Raw genomic sequence first — 26,444 nt, forward strand, 5'->3', positions numbered from 1 at the left:
GCAGGTCCGATTCAGGGTGGGACCCTGCCCTGTGCTCCTTGAGCTGTGGTCTGGACATCCCTTCTCGACATCCCTGATGACTGCAGAGCACACCCAGAGAGTCCTCCCTACAAATAACTGAAATTGAACTCCCTGAGCTCAAGTTAGCTGTGGTGAATACCACAGGAAGCTGCAGAATATTAACTAAAAATGTTATTGAAAGCTCAGTGATTCCAGGAAACATACTAACATTTTAGTAGAAAAATATTTTATTTTCAGCTACAACAAATTGCAAAAGGCATATGTATTTGTTTTTCATATAAAATCTCAAGAGCCTTTCTCTTGAAATGTAACAACAAAAACAGTCTCAGGAGAACATCCATATCAATTATATTCCATAGCTGCACTGCCTGCAGTGCTTTTGACATTCTGTGGAAAGAAAATAAGGTACTTGCAAAATGGCACGCTTGTTGAGTATATTTAAAGGCTTGTAGCGCAAATGAAAAGAGGTAAAAGAGCTTAGTTGTTTCTTAGTTACTTAGTTACCCTAGCGTGTTGATTTTTGAAAACATGTCTGAAAATGGGAATCACTGAAAAACTTTCACTAGGAGACAGAATTTCAAGCTGGTTTTCAGTGACTAATTTCTGCACACTGGTATATTAGAATATACAAGTCTTACAAACCGCAAACATTAAAGGAAAATATCAGCAAATAATATAGCCTGCTTTCTTACCATCATCTCCCAAGAGGGGCAACCTTCTTTTTTTTGTTCTTAGCAGTTACCCTTCGTGGCAGACATTTATGTCACTTTTAAAAACAGGAACTTAAAGAAGGGCCGCTGCCATCAGCTGAAGTGTTGCCATTCTTAATTTGAGATGTACCGAAGAATTCTCGTCCACTTGTTTATGAGAACATGTCCAGGGCATTTATGATTCTTATGTTAGGGAAACTGTGCTAATTTGTTGAGACTGCGGGGATTCACATTAACCCTCTCACAGCAGAACTTCTCATGCCGTCAATAGTGCTTTTAGACCAGGAGAGGGACAGAGGAGCAGCAAAGAAAGTCAGCTTGGCTCTTGCTTTTGCTTGTCCATCTAGGGCAGTGTTTTACTCGAGAAGCACTTCAGGCTTAAGGAGTGACCAAGGACAAACACTAAAGTTGCAATGCTAAACGAGAATCACATCTGGCAAGAGACCCCCAGCTGGAAATTTCAGTACTTGTCAGTAAAAGTATATTCCTGAAAACAGACAAAGAACAACTAAAGTTTTGAAGAATAATCCTGTCAGGAAATGGGCACTCCTCATCCCAAGTATCCAGTGAAGTGTTACGAAGAAAGAAGAGAATAGGAGAGCTGTTTAAACCGGAGCTACTCTTTTGAACTCTCTTCTTTAAAATAACCCCTCTTGAAATGATTATTAGGTTTTACAGTGCTTTGCATAGTTTTCATGTTTTTCATGAAAACAACCTTACTGTACACCTTAGTGTAAAAGAGACTGCCTCCATTTTTACCTCTTTATTCAGAGAAAGTGAAGAAACCTTCCCTTTCAGTATTAGTCATCAGTAAATCACAACATATTCAAAGAAGTAAAGAAGTTACAGAAAATACTTCTAAATAGGGGAAAGAGTAGAAGATCCATCAAAAATGAACATCACATTTACTTTCCAGTTTATACCTAGAATTTATGTGCCACCTTATTCAAGACCTGAAAAGCACTTATATCTGAAAAGCCATAATGATGTCTAAAAAGGATGGAAAAGGACTGAAAAGATGAAATATTGCAGGTAGGAGGGAAATTTTGGCAATTGGATAAGAGAAAAGAGAATGGGGCAGAAAAAGAATGGCCAGTCAGTGAAACACCAATAACACAGCAGAGATGGGGCACAAGGAAAGGAGTTAAGATTTCTGAGCTAACTGGGGCAGGGCTTTCTTCACAGTGAAGCAGCATTACAGGAACATTGCTCACTGTAATCTAAGAGGAGTCCAGGCATACTGATAAGGATCTGCTTGCCCTCAAAGGCAGTGTAAACAAAAACAGAGCAATGTGTCAGCTATGGGGATGCTTGGAAATAAAGTGAACAACATGGTTTTGAATAGTCGTGACTAAAGAGGATGGAGTCTGGCATGAAAACTTCTAGAGCAATTGCTCAACAAACCAAGACAAATTTCCTAATTTGGAGCTTACTCCGCAAAGGAGAGATTTTCATAACCTTAAGGTGGAAGCTGGGCCTCCCTACAAGACCTGCATTTTAGAAGTTGACATTTTAAGAATAACCAGTACAGAATCAGATGTACAAGTCAGATGATCAATAAGCTGTGAAGGGTTAGGATACCTCTCATGGGATGCTTTTATCATTTCACCTCTGGTGGCTAAAATCTTGTCCCTCAGTTCTCAGCTGGTATAATCTGTCATCCCTCTGTTGACTTCAATACAGGTGAAACTTCTTTATGCCACACGAGAAGGTTGATCCAGATTCTCTCTCATGACTATAGTGGTGAAAGAAGATGGGCTTGAAAGTATCGCATTTTAATATCTTTAATGAGACAAAAGCATCCAAATTGTGGATGGTAGTTGGATTCTGTAATAAAACTTTTCCTTCAATATTTAAAATTGACGGAAATTTTTTCTCCTCCAATTATGCAAAAGGATGCACCCAAGTAGCAAACAGTGTCCTTCAAATTTCACTCAATTCAAACATTTATATATTCAAATTTTATATATATTAAATATTTTTGGTTAATTACAATTCCTCAATTATAGCCTGGATTTTGGTTGTCACGGGCAAGAGAAAAAACAAGACAGCAAATAAAAATGAAAGATGTTTTTCAAAGGCAGCACAATGATTTTTTGGACAGCAAAGTACTCTGCTGCAATCTGTACTTTTAAAACTTCCTCTCTTAGAAAAAAAAAAAAAAACACAAGAAATTAAAACTCATTTCAGATCACAGAAAATAATTTCTACTTATTTTCTTGGATTATACTTAAAAAGTCAGTAATTATTTTAACAATACTATCACAAAAGTATAAATGAACTGTCAAACTTGATGAGGCACTCAACTGACTTTATGGTATTAAGGAGAAGTGTAATAAATTAGACTATAAACGTATTCTCTTTTGTTCTATAAAAGGGATTTTATCATGATTATACCTTTTCCCTATTTATTTTAAGTGTTTGCATACATGTCATAATGAGAAGTAAAATAAATGCAAACAGTGATCTGTGCTTTGATTTACCATTCTCTTATTTCCCCAGGGCCTGGAAAGGAAGCTCGAACAACCACAGACTTCTAAAATATCAGTGAGAGGCCTTGAAACACCAACACTGAAGTTATAGCTAGCTGGCTTTGGTGAAAAAAAATCAAAGGCTTTATTATACTGATTTACAAAAATCAGATTCCTTCTCTGCAAATATGCCTTTGAGTCAAACAGTCATAACAAACACAAACATAAAAGCCATCTAATTTGCTGTAATGAAGAAGTTTTAAAATGTTAGCATTTGCTCTTTCTTTTACAGTGAACACATGAGCAAAAGTTCTACTTATTAGCTTGCACGCAAATAGCAGGCCAACCATTTCTGTCAGAGGAATAAAAGCAAATGTGCCCAGTAAGTCACAGAATGTGAAACACTTTTAAACTCAAACCTGGGATGATCTGTTATCAAGAAATTCAAGCTGATCTATATTTGGCTTTTGGGTTACTTTACATTTCAGCTAGAGAGTTCTTATACATGTGTTCTCTACACCCATCAGCACACAGGCATATCTTCACTTTCCAGAAAATGCCTTTTTGATATAAGGAACTCTGGATACTTCTGCTGCAGACAATATAGAAACACGACAAAGACAAATGTGTGTATAGTTAAAAAAATAGAATTTCTACACATCTTTCTTCTCAGTTCCACAGCGTATGATATACCACTAGTATTACTATAATGCACATAAGACTACCTATATTATTAACACTATAATAATGATGATACTTCAGTGTTAATAATGCTGTTGGTATACAGTATCAAGCAGTGCCCACTCTGTGACAAAAAAAAAAAAAAAAAAAAAAAAAAAAGAGAAGAATATAAAATAGCACTAATTTAGCAGTTTATCTTCTATGCATGGATCAGTATCGCCCCTAAAAAGATCATAATAAGGATGACAATTAAGGTTTGATTTGGTGGTAACACTGTGTGACAGTTGCCGAATTCATTAGGTACAAACCATCTCCAAATCGATAAATGCCAGCTTATCTGCTGGTCAATTCACTAAACTCTTACAATTAGTTAATTAATGCAAATGGAACCATGTGTGATATAAAACCGTGGGTGTGCACTCGCTTAAATATACTGTTCTTGCATCATACCCTGAAATGCTCAGAAAATACAAAGAGCAGACAAAATATTCCTCTCATCTCCCTTTTAAAAACAGATATAATGCTAAATGTCACATACAAATTAATAAAAGGCAATATACTTTTGTGTCAGTATTATTACACATTAGAAGACAGTGTACAGAGCAGGATGCTGAGGATGACTGAGAGGGCTCCACAGGGTTTTCCAGAGACCTGCTTTTTCTGATACCCCATTCAGAGATATTACAGTGCTGCAGAAAGAGGTACCAAATACATCCAGAATGTAGATTTCCATTCACTCTGCTTTCATCTGTTCTCCATTTGTGAATACTGTAGGTGTGTTGGTCATTATGCAGAATCTACAACAGTTGAATAATCCCCAACAGTGGGAATGTCACTACTCTAGTCCTAAATGGGTGATACAAAGAAAGATGAGAGGGCAAAAAGTTCTCCCTTAAATATCAAAGATACCATTCGGGTATGCCAGCAGTTATATCTTTAGCATCATTGGACAGTGTGCTCAAGCCAATTAGGCTGTGGGTAGAGCTCTGCTGAACAAGTATCCACAAATAGTTTTGCTGTTTCAGGTGCGTGACAGCCAGTGCTCAGACTGACACCATTGGAAGCCAAGCTCTGGTGCAAATCTTCCAAGGGACTACTGGCAATTCTTGCTGGCAACTCTACTGGTATTTTAGGGGAAAAAATGAATGAACCAAAAATAACCAGGAAGCATTTTTTCCCCCACTTTCTAGCCTTTTTTTTTTTTTTTTCTTCTTCTTCAATTGAATAGCTAACATGTGGCTGTAGCTCATTAAGCTTATGATGTCTCTAGAAGTCATTTTTCAAGGGAAATCAGAAATGACTTTCTATTATTACAGTGTTATTAGTGTTTATGGATCATCCTGATCTTTGATACAAATGTGGCTAAACACAGTTTCAAATCCAAGCACAGAAAATTGGGACTGAACTGAAATCTCCCACTGAGGAGGGGAAAAGTCCAACAAAGAATAACAATAGCTTTTAAAGAAACTTTTTAGTGGGAGATTAAGGGAAACAACAGTCAGGGGCTGGTAATATACTACAACTTACTATGTCAGCTCAGAAATATAGTTCACATACGTTCAATACAAAATTAACGTGTTTAATTAACAAGATGTTTATTAGCGAAGAAATGTTTTGTTTTTTTTTCCTGTGTATTTATTCCTGTTCTGCTCTCCTTCATACCACCTTGCCTTGGACTATAGCATAGTCTGGGGAATCTGTCCTCCTTTGCTAATAGGTAGCTCCCAGTACATCTGCACAGTGACTAAAATAAAGTACATAAGTACTATTAGATCATTAGTTTGTACTTGTTGGAATACTGATATCTCAGGTCAGAGATTAAAGCATGCATAGAGAAAAAGCCATGGGAAAAGCATGGAAAAAGAGAAGAAATTATCATAATGGTGATTAAATGCAAATCAGATAGAGTTTACTAGACTGCAGAAGTGAATTAGGAGTGGCAGAATACGAAAAGGGACAGAAACAATGGCAATGCAGATGAGGAGAATATTATGCAGCTACTGAGCCACAGAGTTGGATGGATTAAGATGTCAACAGGCAGACAGTGGGCTGCTGTAAGGACAGTAAGGGGGAGTTCCTGAGGAAGATCCAATTATCTTGATGAAAGAGCTGTGAGTATTTCAAAGGCCTTGATTTAATCTGTTGTTTTTTTGTCCGGTTGTTGTTTGTTTGTTTGTTTTTCTGCAGAAAGAGTACATCTTTCAAAAAACAACCTTGAGTACCATGAAGATGGCCTCATTTCCCCATTACACAGGGCAGGCACTCTTGTAAAAGAGATTACATAAAGAATACAAAAAGCATAATGAACTCACAATCGAGGAAATTCCAGTCTTCTAGGATGCTTACTTTTTTTTTCCCCTTCTCATTAATGCAAAGAGAGTTTTCGTTTTGTAGTGAATAGATTCAAACAATAACCATCTGCAGAAAATAATAGTAATAAAAAAAGTATCTCTCTCATATTCTGCTATTTGGGATTTGGGGGAATTACTTGAAAAAAGGAGACAGACATCTCAAGTTCACAGTTGTAACCTAGGTATTACACAACTCCTCAATTTTGTAATAAAAGGCTATCCTGGACAAAATAAACACACATAAATACATATATTCAGATTTTTACTTCTAAGATCAAATGATGTTCTTGAGCTAATTTCAAACTAGAGATATAACATCTAGTTCATGAAATTATAGAATCACAGAATGGCCAGAGTTGGAAGGGACCTCAAGGATCATGAATTTCCAATCCCCCTGCCACATGCAGGGCCACCAACCTCCCCATTTAATACTAGTCCAGGCTGCCCAGGGCCCCATCCAACTTGGCCTTGAACACCTCCAGGGATGGGACATGTACAACCTCTCTGTGCAACCTGTTCCAGAACCTCACCACTCTCATAGTAAAGAAAAGTAATTCTGTGACACACATAACAATATCATTATTACACCATTTATCTTAATTTCTCCTATTTTGACTCATGTCATCGCAGTAAATTATTTTAACCCTACAGTCTCCATACATTTGTTTACTTCAGTTTGACTATCTACTTGGGTTCCTACGAACCATGAGATGTAGATATCTGCTATGAGTTCAAAAGATCTCAGATGGCAACAGCAACTTACCACAAGCACTGAAATACATATAACAGAATGATAACACTATTTTAAAAATAATAATATACTAAAAATAAAATTTAAAAATGTATTCATGGGTTGTACTCTTCAGACTAAATAGAACTCTGGAAAACATTCCCCAAAATGTAAAGGCCTAATTTCAACCACCAGGGGGGGGGAAATCTTGTTTATCAGGTCAATCAGAAAGCTAGCATGAACTGAGAAAGCAGTGTGAAATAAGTAATTAGTAACAAATACCATGGTTTATATCCAGGTATATGTGGATACCAAACACAACAAAAACATAGCTTAACTGAGATGCTGTTTATTGATATAATAAAATTGATCTTTTTGCTTTAAATGTTCATTAACAAAATTCCTATTAGTATCCTTTCCCTGGATGACTTTTTAGATTAATTATATTTTAAGAATTCATAGAATAACAGAATCATAGAATTGCTCAGGTTGGAAAAGACCCTAAAGATCATCAAGTCCAACCACAACCTGACCATAGTACCCTAAATCTAACAACCCTCTGCTAAATCATGTCCTACTTCCAAACGGTTTTTAAACATATCCAGGGGTGGTGACTCAACAACTTCCATGGGGAGTCAATTCCAGTGCTTAACAGCCCTTTCTGTAAAGAAGTTTTTCCTGATATCCAACCTAATACTAATAATTTACATCATTGGAATGATACATTATACTTCTATCCAACTTAATATTATTTCTTTATTTGACTTCAAGCCACTACCATGCTTTTAAGTTGATTTCAGACAAACGCTGGCTGAACTCAAAACTGCAAAAAGAGAAAGCTCTGTCCATCTAATTTACAGTTAAGTTACCTCAATCAACAAGTAGAGTTAGGAACACATGATGGTGAGCATTGGAAAGAAACCGACATGTAGAGTAGACTGTCATGTCAGTCTATCATCTGTTAAACAATTGTCTTTGTAATTTTTGAGCAGTGGAAAAGAAAACAATAGGAATTACTAGTATAATACTGTTATTTTAGTTGAATACATTTTCCATTATTATTATTCTATATAAATATTGAATAAAGGTTCCACATTTTGTAATACTCAAAAAAATAATGCAACAGAAGACAGCTAAGAAATACATCTCTACTTTCTTTTAAAAAAAAATCCACAACAGCAACAGAAAAATTCCATACATTTTTGATGCAATGTAGCAAGCACATTTCAGAAAAACTGGAAATCCAAAAATTATCACCCATTTTTTTTTTCTATATATCAATAGGTCTATTTCTTACTAGTGGGTTGGCTGCTTTTCTCTTCATCTCAACTCATTTGACAAGCAGAAGGCCAGTCAGGTGGGCATTTCTTCAACCTCAAATAAGAGATTTTTTCCCAAAAAAGTTTTTCCAGAAATTAAATTTCACACTAAGAAGTTAAAAAAAATCCATGGGAACCTTACTCAAATTTTAAATGCAAATTTTAGAAATTTGCAGATCAGGTGTGGAACATGCACACTTGAATGATTGCTTAAGTGGTGTCAAGCATTCAAAACTACTCTTCAAGAAACACTTTGGGTCCTTTGAGAATCTCAGACTAAATCATTTAAATAGAATTTAGCCATATTGAAACCCTCAGCCCTCCACACTTAGTAAATTAATCATTCAGAGTAGAAGTTCCCTCTCAACAGAATTAAGGTAAAAAAAAACTTGGCACGTTGCACTACGAAGTACATTTAGTTCTGTTGATTGAGCCTTTGAATCTGGCTGTAAACGACTTCATGAACTGAGAGTTTGCAATGCAAAAAGCAATGTGAAAAGAACTGTTCTGCTTTTGTACTTTAAGCAGAAATTTGTGCGATCAGTGAGAGAGGATTCACAACATGGTATGGAATTACTGCATGTTAAGGGCTGGGAGAAGGGAGCACAATTAAAGTTTTGCCACTGAAAACTTGCCATGCCAATTGCAAGACAAATCACTGAGAGAGCTTGGTACCAAACAGAACTCAAAAACGTTGAGTGTCGTAAGAAAGAAACTAGAGTGCACTGCAGAAGGATTGCTAAAGTTTCAAGAGTGTCTTAGCTGGAGCAGCAGTGCTCTTTACTAGGTTCTTCTGTTCAATCTCATTTATTTTCTTCCTCAGTAATGTGCATATGGTCCTTCCATCTTTCTTTTACTTCCATGTCCATATCTGATACATTTTGGAAATTATTTCTTTTCCTTTCTGCATTTGACAAATCAAGTATTTAAAAGATTAGAAACTTCAGTTTTAAAGGAAGTACTTTCTTTTCTGAATATTGTACTCTACAAAGCAATTTTTAAAATTACAAAATAGACCAAGAATACAAGTAAATAACACAGGCCCATAAACATTACGGCAAAGCATTTTCAGCTCTCTAAGCTAAACAACAAGCCTGACACACTCCTACTCATAGTTTAAAAAGTCTTCCTGACTGCAGTCATCTGCTTAATTTTTAGTTTTCTTCTCTCTTTGAAACAAAATGTTACAAGTGTTATCAGATAGTGATTTTCAGTGGTTTTAGTTTATTGAAGAAACTACAGTGATATTATTATATCAAAATTAAGAATAAAATACAAATAATTTTATAATAATTCTGCATCCAGAAAGTACAGCTTCACTTTCTACAGCTTTTTATACTTATGTCATACACACTCATATGAATTACACTGATAAGAAATGGGAATTTATTTTTGCTAATGAGTTAGTATCTGATGGTAAATATCCAAACAAATTTTTACACTGTAATGGAGTTCCCTGTTGCCAACTCCAGCTCAGCACACTCTGCTGACTGTAAAGTTCAATTGATCAAATGAACACTAAGACATGGTAGTATATCCATAAAGCAAAATGTCATAGGGACTGAAGCTAAAGAACATATTGCATGAAGCTGACTTCCCTCTAGCCAATGTCATAAAACACCATTTCCTAGAATTACCACAGAATGTACACAATTACCAGCTCCTTCTTGTTGTGGACAGAAAAGCCCTTCAGAAAGTAAAGGAATAATGGTGTTTGGACATGGCATAAATATTTGGAGAATTACCAGGAGACAGCCTACCTGAAGCAAAGGAGGTTTGGAGGTGTCAGTGATTTTATACATACCAAGTACATGAATGTACTCTGACAATCTGACAGTTTAGAGCTATGCACTTGACAAAACAGCACAATACCCAATACTATCACTTTTCACTTTCTCCACAACTCAGCATACCAAACTGACAAACTGTCTAGATCTTGGTTCAGAAAGAACTCACTTATGCATCCATAAAATTCAATTTCATTTCCAATTATAACTACATCTTCCATAGAGAAAAAAGAATTATGTAAACTGACAGTCAATAGAAAGGGAAAAGGGTTACTTAAGAATTTGCCTTATATGTCATTTGAATACAGGTGAAACAAATCCCATGTCAAAGACCATAAAAACTTAGCAGATGGTCTTTCTTGAAATATGAGAACTGATCACCTATCACTCTACAAGCCTCTTAATTCACCCATTTCCAGAAGTTGCACTTTCTTTTATGGGCTTTTGCTAGCTTGCTTCATTTCACCTTACAGGTCATTCTAGTAAAGAGAAGGCTTCAGACTGGGATAAAGTTGATGAGAGCCCACTAGTAATTATAAGGACTCTGACCTCAGACAGTACCACACTGTATTATCAGCCACCTCTACAGAGTCATGGAAATCCAGTGCCATAGTGCTTGCTGCATGTCTTCTAGTCAAAATGTTGAACAACTGCAGATCCCAAACTCTTTGATCAAGGAGCGTTAGTTATCAACAGTGACATGTATGACCTAATAGATACGACATAATTTTGCTCAAACACATTCATAATGACAGCATATTATTTTGGCATAAGTTGAAGATCTCCCCCAATACTATTGCATGGGATTGCCCTTTCCATCAACAGTGGTAAACTATTACAGAGAACAGTTTACAAGAAAATCATTAGGAATCATTTGAGATATTTTTGTTGAATCACCTCATCTTATTTTTGCTGCCAGTCAAATTAAGCTTATTGAAAAATGTAATTTTTGACTAGAAAATATATCCACCAATTGGATATTCAGCTTTTCAAATCCATATACAAACCAAAGGATGTATGTACATAACCAGATACACAGTTTAATACCAGAATAAATTGAATACAAAAAACAATATTTAAAATTCCTTCTGCCACTAAAACCCCCAAGTAGACCCACTGAAACAGCATCCCATGACTATCACCAAATGATGTCCTTTCAGAATGACCTGAAAATGAAATCTAGTTAAAGACCCCAAACTTCCAGAATTGAATGAAAATCCTTAGTAGTAATCTTAAACATTTCAAATACCCTGAGAAAGTACCTGTGTGCAAACTGCATGAAAGAATCTTCAGAATTTAATCAGTTCCTCAAAAACAACTGCCCACATTGAAATGATTTAGAGCACTGCACAGAAACTGATGCTTGTTTCAGTTATTTCTGAATGAGATATCAAAATGATATTCATCTTTTTTAAATCTGCTTTGTGCCTTTCTAGTGAGGACCTGCTGACCACTTTTCTCTCAAATAAAAGAGAGAGACTAGATGGAAAATTACCCACCAAACCATCCATGCCTTTAAATAAAGCCCTCTCTGAAATCTTACCATGCATCTTCTCCACTTGTGTTTGTTCAGTTCCACACGTTTCTGAGTTCAAAACACTGCTACAATGCTGATACTACCCCGATAATGTCAGGCAGGCTCACATGATACAAGCTTCCATGCAACCAAAACTTAAAACTCTGCCAGAGTTTCCAATTTTCGTATCAAGCTGGTTCAAATGGTTATCAAACAGCCTTCTACAATATCTCTTCTGCAGAAAATGCCATTTTCCCTATTATCATTATTACATTATTACAAAGACAGAGAAAAAATAACTTATCTGCAAAGCAAAAGCCATTCTGACCTGAGAAGTATGTCTTTTTCTGAAATAAACGTTGCTTGGTTCTAAGAATTCACACAATTCATTTCCTTCACTCTTCCTTGACAATAGCTATTTAGAAGAGAACTATTTATTCCCCAGCACATCTCACAGTTCCTGTTTCTAAATGAGAATCATATTAACAAAGGGTAGAAAGACACAAACATGTCTCAAAAAAGCAAGTCTGATTTCTATAACGTTCACTGAAAAAAAAAAAAACCACTTTCAAAGACCAATATTAATGCAGCCTTTCAAGAGCCACTGATCTTGTCAAGTGTCAAAAGATGTTCAAGATAAAATGAATAATTAGAAATAACTGTATTACCTTATAAATCACTTCTAAATTACCATTAATAAAAAATGTCAGAATCGACCTTCTTCCAACAACAGCAAAATCATTCCTAACTTTATTGTAATAGATTATTGTATCTTCCCCTTCATCTACTACCACCACATTAGATTAAAAATGCTCCTTGCTTCTTTTAATATAATGGACTTCACGGCAAAATAGTTTTAAGATGCTATATTGTATTTCCAAAAAAAAGAAAAAAAAGAAAAAAAAGAAAAAAAAGCCAGTGAAGGGAATCCACTTCCCAGAAATCCACTCAGTGCATAATTATTACTCTTGCCTCATTATGAAAACTATTTTCTGCTCTGCTAAATCACTAATGTTCTTCATACAGTAATATTTACATTTATAACAAAAATTTAGTTCAAATAAATATAAACCTTCTGAAAGAATACAGTGGCACAAACAGGGAAAAAAAAAAGAAAAGAAAAAAAGAAAAAAAAAAGAAAGGAACTGCAGGAAAAAAATTTAAAATTAAATGGATTATGAAGTGAAATACAGTGGACTCTCTCTGTGTTTTGAACAGATCCTGTATATTTTGCTTCCTTCCTATGCTCTTCATAAGCACTTCATCATCACCTCCAGGGACTACTTTTGGCTGTGCAATCTTTGCTGGCACCTCCCACTGTGAAACTTCACTGGTCGTGGCCACTGAACTCATGGTGTATGTTGGCATGGACATGCAGAGTGGTTTTGTTTTTATCCCTTTCCTGTGGTTTCCTTTTCCACAGTAGGCTACCCAATATTCCACAGCATGGTCTGAAGCAGTATAAATTTCCTGCTAAATAACTGTGGTTCCAGTCCTCAGCCTGACCTTAGGCACCAGGGACAGAACCGCAGTCTCCTCAGTACAGAAATATCAACATACTACTGCAGTTGCTGAGTAAAATGATTAATGCATCAAAATACCTGTATTTTCCAGCAGAGTATGTTCTTAATGATTTTCTTAGCCTTACGAATCTAAAGCTTGCACCACCATAAAGGAATAAAATAAAAACACAAACCAACTGTAGGTTTCTTATTGAAGCATTCTTTAGCCATAATATAAACTCAATCACATCTTTTTATGCCATTAAAACAACTTGCTTTAAAATAAAAGTATGCAAAATATATCCCTTAAAATGAAAATCTTGAATTTTTAAAATGTGTATGTAATAAGCATACATATAATTTTGTATTCTATTTTTTTGAAAAACTTCCTTGTATTTTACTATTAAAACATGCTATACTCACAACTAAGTCAATAGCTACAGAAATACTGGCACCACTGCTATCCTAAAACAACCAAGCCACCAAGAAAGAACAATTGAAGGAAAGGGTACTAGCAGCTTACTCAATTTTATTTACTGAAAACTTTTAGATGTAAAATCCAGTGCACAACTGATATACTCAACTTTATTTGCTATTTGCATTTGAATTGCATATACATATTTTTATGTATGAATAGCTAAACTAAGCATTGTCTACTATAAGTCTGTGTTAAGGGCTGCAAACCAAAGAATCACTTGATCATACCAGAACAGAGTATTTCTTCTTGCATAATGTTCCTGTCAGTGATTAGAATGGCAACCTAAAGAAAAATGGCTCAAGTACATTCATTACTCCTAAATGTGAGACCTTAAAATCAACCCTGAGGTTGTTAAGCCTCTTCACACCATAAACCAGTTCCCCTCTTCCTCCTTGCAGGACATGCCAGCCCTCCCTATCAGATCTGCTCTAATAATGTTGTCTCTGAAGACAAGTATGAGCTCCCTGTTCTAATTTTAAGACAGGAGGCAAGAGACTTGATAAGTTTCACTAAGTATGCGTGGTGTGAGCCACAATGTCAGCCATGTGAGATATACCCAGTGAGAGCCCAGAATGCCTCACTAAACCCATCTGCGTTATCGGGACCTGTCACTGAGCACGTGCACTGCAAAACAGCCAGGAGCTGTGGAAGCAGACAGTGCATGGAGTTGTTTCTTCAGGGGTGAATATGACTCCTACATCACTCACTTTGCTAGTAAAACGTAACACTGCATTTAAAACAATTAAGCCAATTAACACCATATGAACCATATGAAAATGTATCGAGTTGGGTAGCCTAGTGCCTGGGGAACGGCTGTCATTCAGCAATGATAAAACCACTCTTCTACTGAGCAGAACTCTTACAGCACAGTAGCACCACTTGAGATCAAAAAATAGCACATGATAACTGGTGTTGACAACCCCCAGCAGCAACCTCACAGCCATTTCACTGACCGTTTCTGCAGGCTGTGAAAGACAAAGCCACCAACCCAAAGCTAACAGTCCTCAGCTAGTTTCAATCTAAGTAAAGAAAACCATCTGGCAAGAATTCTCTGTCATTCAATGACTGGGCTGTTAAATGGCTCTTAGTCTTTCTAAGACTTTTTTAGGGTCCCTCCAAACACTCTTTTGCTTACCTGGCCTCAGAGCACCAGCACATGTGGTAATACAGGGGAACAGCTCAAAATTCTTCCCTTGCAATCCACACGGGATGCACACTAGAAGGCAATGAGTTGGAGTAAAAGGGATGAAGTGTGAGGAATGGCTGTGATTTACTGTGGCAGGCTAACGGAATAGGACTCCAAACTGCTCATGGCTTGTGGCTTTAATGAATTCCTGTGTTGAGGTGGATTTTGAAGTTTGGGTAAACTGGACTGAAATAACCTATGTCTACCAGATACTTATCTACACTGATGTGTCAGTATTCTCTTTCTGATCTGATAGCTACACATTTAAGAGACAATGAGCTTTAATTCTCTCTTCAGCTTAAAGATGTAAAGTAAAATGACAAGTAAATATATGCTGCTTTCGCTTGATATTCCTAGATTTTGCTCACTTCATTAGATTCCTAGATTTTGGCCAACTTCATTTGGCCATCAGCCCTTACTGGAGTACTCACCAGTACAATACTCATCATCTTAGAGCAACAGCCATCTCACAATATTTTGCAGATCTATTATTCTGTTAGCAGAAGTGAAATGAATTTTCATACAGTAGATCATTTCTTACAAGAGAAAGCCTTCAGCGGATGAAGAGGCATTGAGGGAAGTCATGCGTTTAACCCCATCTCATACAAAAATGGGTTGGGACTTCAGTAAAACAGATGTGCAAAGATCTGCAAATTTTTATAGTATTTATGGAGATGAAAGCATCTGAAAGAAAACCTGTGCCTTTTCTGTTAATTCTTAACCCTTCTCCTGTACCCTTTGACCGATGCTCTCAGCAAAAAAAACTCTGCTTAGAGTCTGCTAATGCTTTCCAGACTATGGTAGGCTCCTAAAATCAACTCTACTCTGTGCTCAGAAAGGAAGACAGGCATATACCACATGTGCATGCTGCAGTTGCTTTCTTCACTTTCTCTCTCTTCCTCTCTCTCTCCACAAAGATAGAACAGGGGAACATATTTATTCTCACTGAATACCTCACATAGGTATTTTGCAATCTCTGTCTTATATAGCATATTCAGGGGCTGCTCCAAAAGCCTTCTATTTTATTATGTTGGCCCAGGATATCAGAGGCAGATGTTAGTGCTATGGCAATAACACCAGCCAACATTTTATGACATTTTGTTGCCGTGCGACAGATGGCAGCAGAGGGGCAGTTTGACAGAATGACACCTGACATGGAAGTACAGACGAAGCAAATGTGTAGAACTGAACTTCTCCATGGGAAAAAATGACACCCAACAACATTCATCAACACTTACTGAACATTTCTGGAGCTCAAACAGTGCATGTAAGCACAGTGAGGCAGTGGGTGATGTGTTTCAGTAGTAAAGACAGCAACAGTGGGTCACCTCCACTGGTGCAGGTTGTTATGAGCATGACACGCAGGCTCTTGGTCATCACTGGTGGAAATGCATAGCTAATTGTGGTGACTGTGTTGAAAAATAGCATTTTATAACTGAGAATTTGCTCTGTCAAATAGTGCTATTGTGCTCTTTGTATATGTTGTAGTAGGAGGCATAACTTTTGGAGTGATCTACATATATTTGCACATACCTAAACTATAATCTGGCTAATCAGACTGGAAATTTCTCTGCAATTGCATCTTAATATTTGGATTGATAAACAGTAATTTGTGGCCTCTGGAAATGATTTTATGAAATGTCTGTCTAGATTTTCAACTGCAGCTTTCAATTACCAGTTTAATCTACTAATGTGATACCTCAGTAGGTCTTGTATCTGTTCCTTAGTCAGAAATGCTATAATGGAATGTCACATATATACAAGTCTGCTCTACTGCCAGTATTCTTTCTGAAAACCACCATGTGGTTTGCTTTTCAGATCATACTAATTAATCTTTCAATGAAACATTAAACTACTATGGTTTGTTTTGTTAGAAAAATTCAGAGAAGTTTGTGTGCAACTTAATGTCATATCCATTGCAAAGTCATTTTAAATCTAAAAAAAAAATACTCTGCAATCTGAATATCCTGCTGCATGGCATATTTAATTTATAAGCACTTTCCTCTGAAAACGGTGTTTTCCCAGCACATTTTTGCTTGCAGTTGTGATGGTCAACTACAGAACAGTCACTTCTACTGTGAAAGTAGAGAGCAGATATCATTTGCTCAGATAGGTATGCAAAAAACAGCAGAAGCTACAAACAGTTCTGAGCACAACTTATCTTTGTGGATAAATGACAAAAGACACATTTTTTCCTGTTAATAGTAACTGTGTGTGACAAACAACTTCACGATTAGTTTAATAACGTACTGCAAAATCTGGAGAGATACACAGGAGAGATAAATGGATGTTATCTGCACTTCTGACTGTGACCATTTCAATAGTGGTTCTATAAATATTGTACATAAGCAGCTATAAAGAGAAAGACTTAAAAATAGGTCATAGGCATTAGGAGCAGATTATACAGTACAGGTAGGAAACAATGATTTCTGGAACAAGTACAGATTGTGTCTATGTTCAAAATGGGAAAGTCTCCATCAACACAAATGAGCTGCTGTCAGTACTGAACAAATTCATATCATTTCAGGGCACAGCATGCATTTTTGACACAGTTTTGTTGTCTTCTGTGACATATTTCTATATTTCAAGGGAGTAAAAAGTCAGAAAGCAAAATCATGTTTAATGTGGGTTGTGTGTGAATAGCAGCACTGTGAGGTGTGCCCAGAATAAGATGAGATCACATATCCATCACCACTGGAGGCACTGGGTAAGAGAATACAAAGAATTCCACAGACAAAAAAAATAAGAGAAAAATAGTCACAGTTCCTAGACAACATGGTCAGACCTCAAACAAGTCATATACATAACACTTCTAAGACTAATTTCCCCAAGGAAGTATAGCTTACAAGTCAGTGGTGAAGAGCCAAGCGTAGCTGGTTGTTCATGAGAACCTCAGCTGCACAGCACTTGTTCATCTACCCAGAGTGGACAGTACACCAGATAAATGACAGCCACCTCACTTCCCAAAGAAGACTAGATGCTTTCCTAAAAGGCATGAAAAAAGAATCATCCTGGTTGTCTGCAACCATTCTTCTGTCCTTGTCCTTGTTTTCCCTTTCTCTTTAAAGAAAATGTAAAAAAGGAGAGCACGACACCAAATTAGCAACATGAAAGTAATCACATATTTGCCCCACTTTTGGCAGGTGAAAGATGAAAGTTTGTTTTTCTGCCAGTTAACTTATCACTTATAATGTTTGATATATTTAATATCAAGAAAAATATCATATATCAAACCCTTGTTGTTTTCAGTCATAATTTTGAATTAACAGCTTGTCCTTTGCAACTGGAAACTTATTCCTCATTCCTTCCACTTTTGCTTTCTGGGGAAGGAATGGAAGAAACAAGTCAACAATCTGTACAAAGCATTTGCCACCATGAAAGTATCCATAGACAGATTAAAAGAAGAGAAAATAAAGCACAAATTAAGACTGAAAAAATAGCATTACTCAGTTCCCCTCTGTTTTTTGGCGTTGTTTATTTTCCTTCCTTCTTTCCTTCCTTTTCCTTCCTTCCTTTTCCTTCCTTCATTTTCCTTCCTTCCTTCCTTCCTTCCTTCCTTCCTTCCTTGTTTGTTTGTTTGTTTGTTTGTTTGTAAGGAAGAATATACAAGGGGAATATGCAGAACACCAAGAAATTACTGTTTTGTGGAAAACCAAATCTTACACAGACTTATTTGTAGCCAAAATGATTAACAAACAGTTGAAATCAGACTGCACCAAGGTAAGTTTAGGTTGGATGTTAGGAAACACTTCTTTACAGAAAGAATGGTTAAACAATAGAATAGGCTCCCCAGGGAGGCGGTTGAGTCCCCGTCTCTGGATGAGTTTAAGAGCCATTTGGATGTGGTGCTCAGAGATATGATTTAGCAGAGGGTTATTAGAGTTGGGGTACTATGGTTAGGCTGAGGTTGGACTTGATGATCCTTGAGGTTCCTTCCAACCTGAGCAATTCTATGATTCTATGCAAACATGCCCTTAAGACACATTTCTTAAAGGAGCAGAAAGATTCCTCATATTACCTTTTAGTCACTAGCCAGGATGCCATGGTCATGGTCTTTGGCAGGGAACTATGCGGTGGAATGCAGAAACCATAAGCATTACCAGAGATCAATTGCCAGTTGAAAAATGTTCCAGAGACAATCTATTCTTTTAAAAGTATTTGTTCATTCATACAGAATACAACTGATACCCTTTAAAAGCTTCTTCCCAAAGAGACTTCTTAGACAGCTATTAAAATTCCATGTGATTCAATACATTGTCTAATTTGGCTGTTTGTTTAAGTACTCAACTTGGCTAATCGTGTCCGTATTGTTTTGTAAGAAGTCAACAGGTCTACAGAATTAAAGAAAAAAATGTTAATCAATTGCATAGAATAGAAAAAAGTAGTTTTACAGCTGTTAGTCTACATCAAAAATTGAATCATAAATGTTTTTTTTTTTTTCCATAGGGCTGTTCTCCAGCTCCCAGATACATTCCATGCACTCAGCCAACACAGTCTCAGTGTTCCAGTTTATACTGTCAGGTTTGTCCCTTTCCTACCCGAGAAAAGAAGGAAGAATAAATGAGCACACGAATGACAGATGTCCCATCAGCACTTGGATCCAGGTCCAGATTCAGCCCACAACAGCTAAGTATTACACTGCTGAGATCTGAAACAGAGAGCACTCAGTGCAGAGGAAATTTTCAGATTTTCTACACAGCTCTACTACTTTCATCACACAAAGACTGTGATTTTATCAAGGGCATTATATTGCCTAATAAGTCTTTGGATAAGTAAATGATCTAAAATCAAAGAATAGAATATGTGATCTTGGAGGGCTCAGAATAACTGAGTGGAAAATATAATTCAGATGTCACAGAGATTTTGATTTGGCAGAGATGGAGCTTACAAAACACACTGAAAGTTCAGTGAAACCCCTTTGATGGAGGAAATGAATTGCACATTAAGGCAAAATGTAAACATCCAAAGCATAGATTATTTTTTGAGAATTTGGTAATAGATATATGGAGGTAAATGTTTTTAATCAAGATGAAAATCTGACTTTTATGATTCTTGTCATGGAAAATACTTTAATTCACTCCTTTAGGCAAATCTTTGACAGTAGCTGAAAAAAAAATAAAAACCAACAACAACAAAAAAAAATAACCAACAATTTTGTGTGATACAAAGAAACAATCAAAATGTTTGAAATCTCTGTGTGCATTCTCCATTTATAAATTATTTATTTTGCATCTAATTAGGAAGACAACTAAATCCTTCAAAAATCCTCAGCCGATTTTGTTCTTTCAAAAGCAAGCATTAACACAAAAAATATGGAGGATTCCACTTGTAATGCAAGTGAAGCAATGCTGCACTTAAAAACAGATAGGCTCTCTGTGGATATATCAGTTGATACAAGGCACTTGAATTTATGAAATCTTCTCACACAATCCTGTTTCTAAGAATGAAATGCTTGGCAGTGTAGGATGCCAAGTTCTCATTTTTCTAGTGAGAATTTAGCTGGCATACATCTTTAGGGTTGGCCTATATCAGCTGAAAGTTAGCAGCATCAGTGCTTCTCATTGCAAGAAGTTCACAAGTGGGAGAAAGCTTTTCAGCAGATATTGGTAAATCCTTCCTCTTCCCACTGAGAGGAAGTCTTGCAGTTCTACAGACTGCAGATCTCATGAAAAAATAAAAATTTGTGGGGAGCCCTTTACTCTTCAATCCTATAAAATCCACTGAAGAATACTGTCTTAGTTGAAATGAGTAACCGTCTCCTACAAATAGAATTTAGTGAGAGTTTGCCTACCTAGGAGAGACAATATGTTGGGCTTTCCTTCATGCTACTATGCATGGAATACACTTCGCAAATTTCCTAAGTAAAATTATTTTAAATATAGTCATATAAATCTAACTTAGCAGAAATCCTAAATATTTTATTTTTCTGAAAACAGTTAATTTGATCTTGGCCTGTTCCTCCCTGAAGTGAAACCCTCCTTTACTCAATTACTGAATACACATAAAAATTAAGGCATATTTATCATTTGTTTTAACTTATGACATCAGTGAATGCCTAGTTGTCTCAAGCCAGATAACAGTCAGCTCTGCTGACTGAAATGGAAACCCTGGCAATCTGTGCCACCTTTAACATTTCACTAGATAAAATAAAACCAGATTTCACAATCTCTGCACTTCCCAGCACTGTAAAAGGGACTGTGAAATCACTGGTGCTGCCGTGTTATTTCTGAACAATCATAAGTGAATTCAGAGTTGTATGCTACAGTTCTCTTTGTACTTTAAGTAAATGCTAGCCTTTCAACTGCTTTCTGAAGCAGCTTTCCTTTTTATTCTTTGGAACTCCTGGGGCATAGTGACCAAGGAAAATATTTGTCTTTCACACCTACATTTAAGATCAGCAAACGCCATTAAATCATGAAAAAATTGCATCTGTTATGTTCTTAAGAAAGTTAGATGTCATTCCAACACCAAGTACGGTTAGTACCCAAAGTATTAAGGCCACTTGAATCCCAGCAACCTTGTTCTGAAATCACTCTGCATACAAAAAGAGACAAAGGCCCTCATAGTCTCAAGTTTGAGAGATTCTTTCAAGGAGATTTTGAAAAGTACTGGAAGTCAAATCCATTCCACTCTTCTTTGACCAGAGTAGAAAAGGCAGCTCCACTGGTTCACTGTGGAACAGTCCAGGCTTTCTGAATAGCAGACTTTATTCAGTCACATCTATTCTACTACCTGTAAATAACTGTGTATGTAAAGGAGATAAGCAAACTGATTGCTAAAATGGAGACTGCGTAAATAATCTGGCTGGGGTGGTGATTCCATCCCTTCAGTCTGATGGATGCATCTCATTCTTTAGCAATTAAGCCTTGCAAAACAATGCAACCTGGAGTGATCAGATCCAGACACAGAGTAAATACAACCTTCATTATTTTTCCTTTTATTTAAAGCTTAATTTTTATCTCACTCCTCTGCCATATTACGGTCAAAATATACTAATTGAAAGAGGCAAGGAAAATACTCCCCATGCTCTTTGCCAGTCTGAGACTGAGTGAGTCTACAGAAGGTATATCACCATGTTGCTACACTTTTTTTTTTTTTTTTTAATGTGCCAACTGCACGTTCTGGATTTTTTCAAAGACATTGGAGAGCCATTTTACAGAGCTCAATAACAAGGACAATATATTTTGACTGGCATCAACAATCTAGTTAAATTCAAATCCCCTAGAGACAAGAATCTGAAGATGGTGACCAGTCCTCTGAGCTAATCATGAATTCTTCTAAAATGAACTGGTTAATTCTGCCTTTGACTCATTTGCATTGCCCACTTCTTTCACCATTCTCAGCAGTGTTTTACATTCTAAGCAATCTCTCCTAGAGAAATTCTTCCTGAATGCCTTATTGACTAGACAGCACACCTGTATAAATTTAGTCCAATCCTCTGCATTAGTTATGATCTTAAACTGCTGACTGGTAGAGATCCTATTGCTTTCCTTTCAGCATGGTATATGCCGGGTATCTCTTTAAGTTCTGTTTAGCCTCCTTTCTTTTAAGCTATGTAGGCCGTTCATATCCTTTGTACTACAAATAGAACTGATACAGTTAATTGAAGGCATCCCTGCTGCTGAATATAGTGTGCTAGTCTGGTAGACTGAAACTTCAGAGGAAGTTCCTCTAGCACAGAATGAAAGGCTACTTTAATTTCCTCTGACCCTGTTATGGGCCAAAACTTTCTGATAGAAAGGATTTTTTTAATATACAAAGGAAGAAGCAGCTTTACCCTTTCAGCAATATTTTACAATTCTAGTGCTCACATAGAGCAGAAGCTACAGATCTTACTGGCATGTAAAAACTAGCATGCACATACCCAAGGAGAATACAGAAAATGGACACCTACATGCTACATGCCTACATATAGAAAAGAAATTTCTACAATCTTCCATTTCCATCGGGACAATTACAAGTTGGTGTAGTTACAACTCTTTTGTGAAAGCTCAGATTACACTGGAAACATTGCAGCACAATATTCATTTCAAAACTGGAAAGAACAGCAGCAGTTTATTTCCTTCTCCATCTATCAGCCCAAACAACACTATAAAATACAGTTTATTCTTTTCTAAGGAAAGTTCCAGTGAATGTGCTTCATACATAACTGATCCAATAACTTAAAAAGCTGCAGAAACAGATGCAACTTACCTTAAAACACTTATGCTATTTTTCTGGAAAAGTGTGTTTTAATACTGCTTGGAAGTCCCACAATGCATTTTTAAGCAAGAGGGCATTCAGAAGCCTGTGATTTTGATAAAATTGTTTCTATTTTAAACTGCACCCTATTTAGAATTTCCAGGGCTGTAATATTTTGCTCCTAAGTAATACTAAGCTTGGAGGTCTTGACCCCATCTTCTCAATTGCTTTTGCTAATTTAACAGAAATGGTTTTAGGGTTTGGACTGTAAATATCTAGCTTTTTATGATTCTGGATTATTATTTTTTCTCCTATCATTTAATATGACCATGTTTCTGGAAATAGTTTTTTTCCAGGTCATTAAACTCTAAAGTACAGCAGTGGTTTTCAGTAATTTTTTTTGTTTGTTTGTTTGGGGGGGGGCCCGCGGCAAGAATTATACATGACCAACTTTTTTTCATTTACGAATACATTTTCTCTGAATTTCTATTAATTATTTTCCTAAGAAACTTCCTAAGAATTATAGCATATACAGCATCTTATTGGTGAGTCTGAGGTTAACAAATGTGACCCATTTTATGTAAGCAAGCCTCAAAAAGTACCAAATCTATTCCAACATGAGCTTGCCTCTGCAGGTGTGAGCTGACATTTTTGAGAGATGAGGGGAAACCCAACCACCTACAGCACAGCGCAAATGAATGACCGCAAAGTGTTCCCCATACACTATGCTCTTTTCCTATTGGTGTCATGCAAAGTTGGGTCACAATGTGAGGACTTAAAACAAACAAACAAAGCACAAACAACACTCTATAGGTCATCTTGCTCCATCCAACAGCATGTAGAGCAGAGGCGTTCTAAAGCAAAGCTCTTTTTCAGAAGAAATACGTATCCATTTCTGAGAGTTTTTTCTTTCTTTCTGGATAGCCAGATACAAGTAGCTGCATAACACCTTGAAGCTGGAGGGATTTGTTGCCTATCACCCTGCAGCACCAGTATTAGCTCGGGCATCTTGGGCTGAGGAAAGCAGACCCCAGAAACAGCTGGAGAAAAAACTACCAAGATGCTCCTGACTATTTCCACAGGGCCTTGACACCAGGTTTGGGGGTGGAAATGTTTTGTTTTAATAGGGCTGAATATGAGACACATCTTCATATGTTGCTCAACACTGAGGATACTGTTGATAAACAGGATGATTACTGCACTAAAAGGACATTTATAGAAAAATTAGCACAGATGGGGTGAAATTATAAATATGTTGTCTGGACATCTGTGTCATTTATAGAGAATAGACTAAAGAGACTGGTAATTACCCATATTTAGTGGAGCAAATAAGGAAAGCTTATTCACTATGTAAATAATATACTATGCCTTTGGCTCCTCTCCAGAAAAACTATATAGGCAACAATCTTCAGGCTTACACTGAATACAGGATGATTCTTATATGGGTACAAAGTTGCACTGGCATTCTCCCATAGTGAACCTAGAAGAGGAGTATCAGTTGATTACTTCATTAGCTATTTTCTGCATATTATTTATGCTCATCAGAGCCTTTAAATATTACTAAGAAAGTAGTAAAGTAAAAAAAGTTACCAAAATTCCATCATGCGAAAAGAAACTGCAGAGAAGAGTCAAAGGATCTCGAGATAACATTAGTTATCCTATATGCATTATACAACTCTTTTGAATTCATTGGTGCTGCTCTCTGCGTTTTTTACAAGGATGGTTGTGGTTTTTTTCTGGTGTTATCTACTCTCTTGAATTTTCTGCTACAGTATAGTTCCACAATATTCAGAAGATGCTAGAAAGACTTCCCTAGGATTTTTAAATTACTGTCAAGAGATTGGTTTAGGATATACTTTCAGTCAACAAACATTTTATTTATCCTTTATGGTGATGTAACTTCTGAGCATAACTGTTTTTTCTCAGAAATGGCAATAAGAAAAATGAGAGGTGGAGTTTATTTCAAACATAGCTCTCTCCCTCGAGACATCAGTTTTCCTACGGATGCTCTGTGGCATCCATTATATTTAAAATAGTTTGTGCTCCTCTAATTGGATTCCAGATGATTATTTTTGCCAGAAAAACAAAGGTTTTCTATGTTCTTAAAATAATTAGACCTGATTGCAAATCAAATTATCCAATTTCAAAGGCTTGTTTCCCTCTCTGAAATGGTTATTACAGACAGACTACAGATGACTAAGCCTTGTGTCATCCTGTGGCTTTATTAGGAGAATGTTCTAAGTCCTTCACTTTCTCTGTAATCAGAACTATAATTTCTTCAGGTTATTTTAAGACCAAGTTATAGCTAGAGCAGGAAACTCCATTTTATTCTGAGCTCCAGACATGTCGACACAGCAAAGCAGGGCTGCAGCTTTATAGGCTATCTCCTTACATAAAGCCCCACACCAGTATTAAATTCAAGTTCTCTACGAGATGCACCATGCTGACTACTATCAGATAGCCCTCTATTCATGGAATGAAGAGCGGCACAAATGTTTGTTTTGATAATCTGTTTATAAGCTGTCCTTGTAGAAACAACATAGGCTTCCTTCTCTCTCATTCATTTTTAAATGGATAAAGAAAAGCAATCTTGTACCTAAATGAAAGAGAAGACGTAACATAACAAATATATCCCCTCAAACTACGTAAGAGAAGCTCAGACCATGTGTTTTCATTTAGCTCTTCAGCTCTGTTAGTGGCATTTGTTTCAGTAAAAGTCCCAGTAATTTATAGAATTCATTCTACTGAGGCAGACTGCTCCTAATTCTGCTAAGGCACTTAATCATGCTGTAAGCTGTGATACCCATAATGTAAAGAAGGGGCAACCACCCTTCAAGGCTATCTACCTTTAAAATGTAAAGACATCTAACAAAAGCTTTAAGAAAATATAAAATGAGCATTAGAAAATGAATGTGTGATGAAACATAAAAGCAAATTAGCGGTGACACTGCAGCCATGAGGTTTTCTTGAGGCTGTGGAAAAAATAGAACATGGTTAGTACTCCACTACTTTTCAACAGCCTAAAGTGGGCCTCACAGCTAAAATGTCATCTCACATTTGATTTTCTATTGCCAGACTGTGACTTAATTAACTCTTTGTTGTCCACGTGCTTTATGGAACTTGATGGAATATCATTCCTGCTCGCTGATGATTTCACATGATCATCACAAGAGCTCAGTGTTAACCTTTATCTCCATCCACACTGCATTATTTTCTTTATTCACTTCCCCTTTGCTATTTTTCCCCTATTCCTTTTCTTCCAATGTAATCTATCTACAAAATCTTGTTTTCTATTCTTATCTTTGATATTTTTCATGCTCCCTTTCCATTCTGCACCATACATTAAAACTACACAGAAAGAAACTTATGCTAACAAGAGAACTGCTTAGTGCTCCAGAAATAAAATACTATTCTGGAAAAAGACTTCCCAGTGGGAATCCAACTATGCTTTTTTCCTTTCTACCTAGCTTTCATATCTATAGCTTATTACCACTGAGTGAAGGAACACAGT

At 36.5% G+C, this 26,444-nt stretch overlaps 1 protein-coding gene across 8 annotated transcripts in view; it reads right to left on the bottom strand.

The window, feature by feature from the left end:
• Positions 1–26,444, bottom strand: part of HDAC9 (histone deacetylase 9) — a 443,223-nt gene that overhangs the window by 220,982 nt on the left and 195,797 nt on the right. The window contains exon 1 of one of the 8 annotated variants that reach the window (XM_042888327.1): positions 24,352–24,390. The exons of the other annotated variants lie outside the window; for them this stretch is intronic. The gene's annotated coding sequence lies outside the window, so the exon portion shown is untranslated. Of the gene's footprint in view, positions 1–24,351; positions 24,391–26,444 lie in introns of those variants that run through there. 8 annotated transcript variants of the gene reach the window in all.

This window comes from Lagopus leucura, unplaced genomic scaffold (assembly GCF_019238085.1).
Source record: "Lagopus leucura isolate 7727_CA_CO unplaced genomic scaffold, USGS_WTPT01 Super-Scaffold_100157, whole genome shotgun sequence".
NCBI classification, from domain to species: domain Eukaryota; kingdom Metazoa; phylum Chordata; class Aves; order Galliformes; family Phasianidae; genus Lagopus; species Lagopus leucura.